The sequence below is a fragment of the Amblyomma maculatum genome, chromosome 3, assembly GCF_055883805.1.
Source record: "Amblyomma maculatum isolate TAMU_Amacu chromosome 3, ASM5588380v1, whole genome shotgun sequence".
Lineage (NCBI taxonomy): Eukaryota > Metazoa > Arthropoda > Arachnida > Ixodida > Ixodidae > Amblyomma > Amblyomma maculatum.
In genome coordinates this window covers 118,407,130-118,415,686 of record NC_139346.1, presented here as the reverse complement: position 1 = coordinate 118,415,686, position 8,557 = coordinate 118,407,130, and the positions used below count along the sequence as shown (strand labels likewise).

General features: G+C 41.5%; 1 long non-coding RNA gene across 1 annotated transcript; it reads right to left on the bottom strand.

Moving 5' to 3' along the window:
• Window positions 1–3,067: 3,067 nt before the first annotated feature.
• On the bottom strand, window positions 3,068–5,231 carry LOC146195812 (uncharacterized). The gene is made up of 3 exons (XR_014705595.1): window positions 5,153–5,231; window positions 3,892–4,028; window positions 3,068–3,194 (listed from the first exon to the last, which is right to left on the bottom strand). It is a non-coding gene; the product is annotated as an uncharacterized LOC146195812 (long non-coding RNA).
• Window positions 5,232–8,557: the final 3,326 nt, after the last annotated feature.

Genomic DNA, 8,557 nt, shown 5'->3' with positions numbered 1-8,557 from the left:
CACCCGGCCCCGCATAATCACTTTTTGGTACCTAGTATTGCCTGCTTTGGCTCGTCAATAGTAGGCTACCGACAATAGGAGCTAAATTATTTCATCCTTAAAAAATCGTGCAGCTTAGTGCTGGAATATGCAGTCACACATAATTTTTGCTACATATGCAGTTAGCAAGTCGTAATAGTGTATTCCCGAGAGTAAAAAATCAAGAAAGTGCCATTCATGTCCACACTTTCCTTCAAGAGCTTGTCACCAAGGTGAAATCTTGATCACATATGATAGTCAAATATAGGAGAAATACCTGTCTTTTATAAGAAATCCACATGGATGCTGAAGAAGCCATGCAGCTACATCCCACTGCTACTTGTCCCGGAAGTCAGGTTGCCTAGTTTTTACTTGTCGGCACAGATTACCGCAACAGGGAGTCTCCAGATATGGCTCAATGAAGCATCAAAAGGACTGCATATGCATACGAGAACACCAGTCAGAACAGCAGGAAGAAAGTTATTTTGAATAATAAAAAAAGGAAAAGTCAAATGCACAAGTAACAGAAACAAACAAGGAATACTTCATGTGTTGCTGAGTAACAGCATAAAAAGAGAAGCACAGAATTAGAAATACAATGCTCCGCAGAGGCAAACTACAGTAAAATGCTTGCGCACAAAATTCTCTTCTAGAGTGGAGGATTCAGTGATATAGGCAAGGGGTTACGATTATCTATTGTGCATGCATACGATACTATAAGAATACATTACTGTCTGGGAAATACACCTCCACACCACCAGGTATCAAACTATTTCAGAAGTTTATCAAAAATTTCTATGCAATGACAGGAAGATCTTTCACTATCAAACACAGTTGCAAACAACACTAAAACCTAATGAGCCCATGTATGTTTCTCTCAAAAATGTGTGGACGAAGGAAATGTAGTTGCTGCTCCTTTTATTTATTTACTTGTAACTAATACTGCATCATTTCCAGCTATAGCATGCGTGAACACAATGCAAACAAACAATAGAGGTGAGCAAGCTTATCTAATGATTTAGAATGACTTTTTGTAATAAAATGAACAGAAATCATTTAACTAGCCACGTACAGGAGACAATGCATGTACTAAAACAGAGCCGCACAGATTAAAGAGCCTTAAAAGCTCTAGCAAAACACCCTTCTTGTCACTGTTGCCTTTTCACAAACACTACAGGCTGGCCGAGAGCTAGTTTAGATACAATACCTCTAATTATCGCATTCAAACTGATCACTTTTTCAAATACATTGATAAACGCAGGTACACATGGCTGAGCTTTCAAAACATCATCTGTTGGACAAAGCCTTCATTATACTCTTGGATAAGTCTGATAATAAAGATCAGCATGGCGAACAGCCATTCGGCGCTTCCATGCGCTATGCAAGCTTAATAGCCTTATCAAATCTTACAGAACACTGTTGTAATTTTCAACACCTGAGAACCAAATTCCATTGGGGTTTGAAGGGACATCTTTGAGCAAAGTTCACTGTAGGATATTGCCCCCAAAAAACCCAATCACAACAATCTATAAACACATGTTCGACAGCCTCTGGCTTTCTGCACAAAATACAGTTCACACCCCATGGCAGAAAGATCTCTCTCTGCCATCTATGCTTATCCAGACAGAACCCAAACATGCAATTTAAGAAAGAAGATTTTTAGCAGGCTGTAAAGGCATTCGTTTTACATGTTAGGATGCATTATTATTTGATAAACACAAAAGGGCCGCCACACTGATACTTTCCTTCTTCTTGCAGCCCACCCCTTCTGTAACAAGCCCCATCATGTTTGCAGAACTCAAAAACACACAAAACAATCTAACAAAAAATGTTCTCCAACAGATAAATATCAACATATTACTTTTATTATTGCTAATAACTATTTGGCTCTAGGGTTAACGATGCATTTATTTAAGTTGTGAATAATATGAGTTCGGAAGTTAATTGCAAATCTTGGTGACTAGCAAGAAAGTAAATATTTGTGTATATGTTGCTTTGAGCAAAGTAAATGTTCTCATTTAGTCACAGAAAAACAGAATACCACTTAAACGAACATCACTTCGATGATGTATTCAGTTGTACGAACTTTTATAAATCCCCCCACTGAAGCTCTATTGAACACTATGCAAACGCACTTCATTTTAACAAACTTCAGTTATCGCTCATTTCAGTTCAACGAACATTTTCCGCGGTGCTATCCTCTGTCTTCAAAGTCATACTGAGCGCTTAAAAAAGCACAGCCTGCGCTCTTTGTAGCATATTTTTATGTTAAGAATCACTCTTCATTATCGCGTGAAGAAAAGTGGCGTTATTTAGCTTTAAAGTGAATTGGCTGTGTAAACTAGCTTATAACCAGATGAATCCATAACTGTCTTTGCACGCTTAATTAGCTGTACAGTCATAGCCAGTCAATGCCATATCTTCAGTCCTACTAGGCCCTTTAGCTCCAAGAATTGCGAATGTGTGCATTTTGGTTAACCATGATCTGCTTGGAGAAAATGAAAGCCTTTTCCCTTCAGCAGGCCGTTGTGATAGGCAAGATTCTCAGGAGCTTGCACAGTAATCGAGCTCAAAACCTCTGTAGTCCTTTCAAAAGTGCTGCAAAAGGTTACGCATTCTTCACTTGCAAATCAGCGCAGTGACAAATAAATGGGCCCAGATAAGATTTGAACAACCTAAAAATCTGTGACAGATTTTCTCTTCTTGGGCTCCAAAATTACCTCCGAAGGAGACTGCAGCCATGAAATTAGGAGACGCCTGCTTCTGGGAAAGAGAGCAATGGTTAGCCTTGACCGCCTAGTAAAGAGCAGAGACATTAGTCTGCCAACCAAGATCCGTATAACTCGTGCTATGATCTTTCCAGTTGTGATGTATGGATGCGAGAGTTGGACTGTGAAAAGGCTGACCGCCGAAGAAATGACGCGTTTGAATTTTGGTGCTGGCGAAGACTCTTGAGAGTTCCTTGAACTTCCAGAAGATCAAATCAGTCGATATTGTCGACCATAAACCCTGAACTCTCATTGGAGGGTCAAATTCTTAAGCTAAAGCTCAGCTACTTTGGTCATCTGATGAGAAGAGAGGAGTCGTTGGAGAAAGATTTGATGTTGGGAAAGGTTGAGGGTCACCGGAGAAGGAGTAGGCAGCGAAGGCGATGGTTAGATGGCATCCTCGAGGCACTGCAGATGAAGTTATGTGATGTTAGGAAGATAGTGAGAGACCGGAGTGCGCAGCGCGATATGGTCCATAGGGTCACGAAGAGTCGGACACGACTGAACGACTGAACTGAATATTTCTTGAAGCTAATGGAAACAATCTTCCACGCATTCATTTCAGTCCAATGAACTTTCATTTACACAAACTTTTTCCTAAGGTCCCTTGAATTTTGTTCAAGTGAAGCATCAGTGTATGTGTACATATGCTGAGGCAGTCTAAATAAACAGTAACTGAATGTGAGAATGAACATGCACACATATGCACAGTGCAGGCAGCTATATTATGAAACCATGTTTTTCACTAAGCTAATAAAACACAGGTTTACTCAATTTTTCCTCAACTATAAATAGTAGGTACTACTGCAATAAAACAGCTAAGTATATCTCCTGTTTTAAAGCTCTGAAGAGGCCACGAAAACTTTTCTTTAGTGCAGACTATGAGCAAGATTCACCAACACGTCAGTCTTGCGCTATATACACAGCAAGAATCATATAACAACACCGAGCTGGTCTCAAGCTTTGCTTTAATGAAGCCTGTTACACATCTGCCCTTTATATTCTCAAAAGAAAACAATAATTGCAAGAAAGCATGAACCAGTAAAAATTTTACAGTTATAAAGCAAACACATGAATGCAAAAAACATCAGCATGTGATACCTACCAATTCAATGTCTCCTTTACAGGAAGGATGGTTTAGGGCAGGGCACCCATGGCTGATAGAATAAACTGCCTCAACAGATTCATGACGCTGTCTGCTTCATATTCAGGCAGCACTCCCTCGATGGCAGATGAAATCTGCTGCAAAAGCAGTGTGACAATACAATTGCATCAGCTGGACTGCAAGCATTATTGCCAAACAAACCGTAAACGCAGTAAAAGAAAGACTTCATTAAATCCATGCTTCTCAAAATCCATAACATACCATTACTTTCCCTATACTCCTAAAGAAAAGCTGTCTCAGAAAATGAATTCCTAGCAGCTCTAGGTCATATGCCATAAGTTACCAAAAAACTCGATCCTATCATCTGTTTCAATTCTGACCCTTGTCAGCAATGTCAAACATTATTAAACGAAGAACTTCCATTGTTGAAATTCACTTTTCAGAATATGCTGTTTCTCTTTGAAGGTTCTTAGAAACTAAACAAACCAGAAGACTAAGTTTGAAAGCTCGAACCCCTTAGTTTACAGCCAATTGTTAGCTTGACCCACATAACTTGCCACGCCTCCGTAAAAAAAAAATGAAAACCGTTGAGACTTAAATAAACAATACGTACTGACCTACTGAGGATACAAATATAACTATTATTGTGTTGGAGTCTGCGAATTGTTATGAATAAAATGATATATCACCCCCCCCCCCCCCCAATCTGTGCTTACTCGGAAGGAAAGCTTAAAATACAGTATAATTTTACGCGCAAAAGTCGTTGCTTGTGAACTATTCCAATCAACCTCGAATTACCGGCTCTATGTGCAAATAGCTCTGCAAAGAAACCCTATAAATAAAAGATAGGTAGCGAGCGATCGCACCCATCTGATGGAAGATAAAAATAGCGTCTACATCGCTTTTACGCCTCTCTCAATATTTGAAGCTGACAGTTATGGCGGCGAGGCTAAGCAGTTGTTTACGTTTGAATAATTAGTAATAACTCCGCAAAAACAAACGCCTTAACTATCTGAACTTGTTGCAAAATGATCGGAAAGAGGCCGCGGACAATCGAGGATCACTTTTTAGAACTTAACTAGGCGCTAAAAAGGCTAAACGATGAAAAATCTTCCTAGCGCATTGGTCGTGCTGTGTGCAGCAAATTAAAAAATGGGTAAACGCGTGTAAGTTAAGAACTGCTCAGTTCAGAAACATACAATTTTCCGTGAGTATGCGCAAAGGGTTTATAAAAAAGGAATAAAAACGTTTAGAAACTTACATTGAAGATTTCTAGCAGAAAGAAGTATTTTTTTCCGTGCTCGACGTCGCCAAACGCCGCCTCCCCAAGAAGTTTTTTTGCAGGTCTTCGGTGCACGATCACGTGACACAATCACGTGACGCATGCCTCTATTTTTGCAGGCATTCGGAGAGCAATCACCTGACACATGGGTGCCGTAGGCAAGCCGTAGTCTCGGGTCCGCTCACGCGAGTATCGTGGAGTTCGCTTTTTTTTTTTAGTTGCGCTGCCGCGCTGCTCAGACGAAAGGCGGGAAGCGTGGAATGCCGAGCGAGCCCCGGTTCTGTGCGTTCGCAATCTTTTGCTTTCGTTATTTTTCTTCTGGTGGTTTTGTGGTGTGGCTGGTATTCGAGGCGACGCAGAGACTCGGAGTGGCGAGCCCGCTTCATCACAGCGCGCTGCATGGATCGTGTGTTTGCTTTCCTCATTGTAACGAAAACTTTAGTGCTGACCGTATGCGGGGCCACACATATTGAGTACCTGCGCATAAGCTATTTGCACACACGCCCGCTCACACACATGCAGATTTGCAGTGGCGGAAAACATATAGCTCTCAAGACTGAGAACATTATCCATTTATGTTAAATAAACACGAAAAACTGATTGCTGATTTGGTTACTTTTACTCGGAGACAGCTTCGTGAATATTTTGTGAAACTTTGAAGCCATCCTTTTTGCTCTATTGATGACATCACTGCGGTATTACCATGAAATTGCGCTGTTGTTCGGTAAACACATATCTATTTTCCTTTTTTTTACTTTTGATGCTGTTCATCTCTGTAATGCCTGCAATGTTTATGCCTGTAATGTGTTCCATGTAAACTCTCAAGCAGTGTGCAGCTGCTTTCTCGCTGAGGAGCACCTTGCAACCACAACCTCGAGAGGGTGGCTGCAGCTAGAACTAGCATAACGTTCTTAATGGACCACAACACACGGAAGGATGAATATGTTCAGCTACAGCTGGTTCATATTCCGTGGTTCTGCATGTTAATTGCTGTTAATTGTGCCGTAAGGGCGCTTAATTTATGCACAGAACAAGGTCAGTGCTGCGGACCGCAGGTTGCGCGGTGATATAGTTCACCAGGCTGAATGAGCGTGATGCGAAGGCAGAGAGCGAATATGCGTGTTTCTGCGGGCGCATTCTATGCCGTTATGTGTGCTAGTTTGCCCGCACCGCCCCCTTCTCTGCGCCTTCCCTCTTCCGCTCTCTTCTCTTACCATTAGCGCGCCTCCCTTCTCTACCCTTGCCCTTAGCACGCACCTCACCCAGACACCACATCCAGCAAAAACGCAACAAAAAAAAGTAGAACCTGTAGAGCACTCGCTCGGTTGAAGCACATGCCCAAAGGCATGTGGTCTCGGATAACCTCCGCGAGCGAAACATACGATGCGCGCGGTCAGGAACAGATGGGCTGAGATATGACCGCTGCCTTGCCGGGAGCTGTGGCGCAGAAGTGAATAAGACAATTGCTAACATATTGAGCGCGGCGATAGAAAATGTCGGCGACGCGGACACCGATTTGTTTCCATAAGTGGTGGGCAGGGGCGTAGCGTGAACAGTGGGGTGGCTCGACGGCGTCTGGGCGCACAGTTCTAATCCCGATCATGTCGATAAAAGAAAAAAAAGAGAAGTTCATTTTTTTTCTGGTGAAAGTTTTGCCCACGGCAGGGAAAAGCACTCTCCATTTTCCAGTAATTTCGGCGCGCGAAAAGGGAAGGGGCGGAGGGGGGGGGGGGGGAGCTCGTTCGGTATTTTACTGAACATGTGCATATACTCAATAGTTGTGTGTATACCATCAAATAATGCTAAAGTCCCGCCCATACAGCTTCTGGGCTACGTGGATCCGAGCGTCCAGGGCGTGCGCCTCTTGGAGAGCATCGCGCGATGTAACCCGACAACACCACACAGCGTACTTTTGCCATCGTAAAGTTGGCGGCGCGGTGGCTGACGCCATGCTGTCCGCGTTTACCTTCCATTTGTGATGTTTTAGTCTTTAATGGTGCGAGCGAGCTCGATAACAGGACTCAGTGCGTCCTCAACAAGAGCGGACGCTCGACGAAGAAATGCGCGATGAAGAAAGAGTGAAACTGTAAACAGTTAAATTTTTCAAATATAAAGTTATATGTTTTTATCAATAATTCTTGCAATTGGTCCTATCAATTGTATTTTTCCATTTCTTTTTTTAACAGATGTTACTCATAATAAAAAAAATAATTCAAATATGATTTGCAATGACAGCATGCACTCAGTTAATTGGGAGTGTATACTTTCGATCTGAACATTTTTTCTGACATGCCAAATTGCATCAATATATTGCAATAGCTGTGTATGAGTGGTATAACCAGACATAATTGTCGAGGGCGTTATACGGCATCGATAAAAAAAAATTGAAAAAAAAGGCCGAAAAAAGAGTTCAAAAACTTTCGGAAGGTGTTCTGACCTTGAAACAGAGCCCTGGCTACGCCTCTGCTGTATATTGACAGGCGTATATACAGAGAAGTATATTCGCCTAACAACTTGCTATGTACTAACTTTATATGAACTGATCTAAATACACAAAAGTAACCGCGTATGAACTTCGTATTTACACATGTCCATAGAGATTAAAGGTACGTACAATATTGATAGAGTCAATATGGTGTTAATACAAATTCTAAAGACTGTTAACGACCATTTTTGTAAGGGAAGGCATACCTACATTCTATAGCCCTGCTGCTCTGAAATCCGACGCGTTTACCGCACGCAACCATAACTGAAAGAAAAAAATATAGTCATCGTAAGCAATCACAAGGTCGCTTTTGGATATGCTCTAGCTGTTCGGTCACCTTCTGTAGAAACATTTTGTAATTTTAATTCCATCGCTGCATTCTTGAAACAATAAACACAACGCTTGTCGGACAGCGGGCAGATTGTTGTTTAACGTGAAACAGTGCCGGCATACTCATATGCATTGCATTGTTTGAGTCAAGTTCTATTTGTTTAATGCGGTATCGGCTTCCCAGCTAAAATAAGATAGAATGACTGCGTAGTAAAACGATTAAAACTAATAACATTGCAAACTTAGCACTGTCTGCTGGCCGCGTGCTGCATCACACACGTCTGCTGTTCGAAAAATAGGTAGTCTTTGACGGCCGATGAATAAATAACAAGAGGAACGAACCTAATTTTCAAATTTTATTAACACGGTTGCCTCCAATTCGATTCTTTACGCAAATACTACTCCTTGGGATGACAGAAAATAGTTTTCACATAAGAACTGAAGTGGTAAACAAGAAGTAAATATGCAACTAGAAGCAATCAGAAGCAACCAAGAACAGTAGCCATGCTTTCCAATTACTCCAATGAAGATTCTGCATTGCTCTTTATTTTTTTTTTTTGGTCATAAAG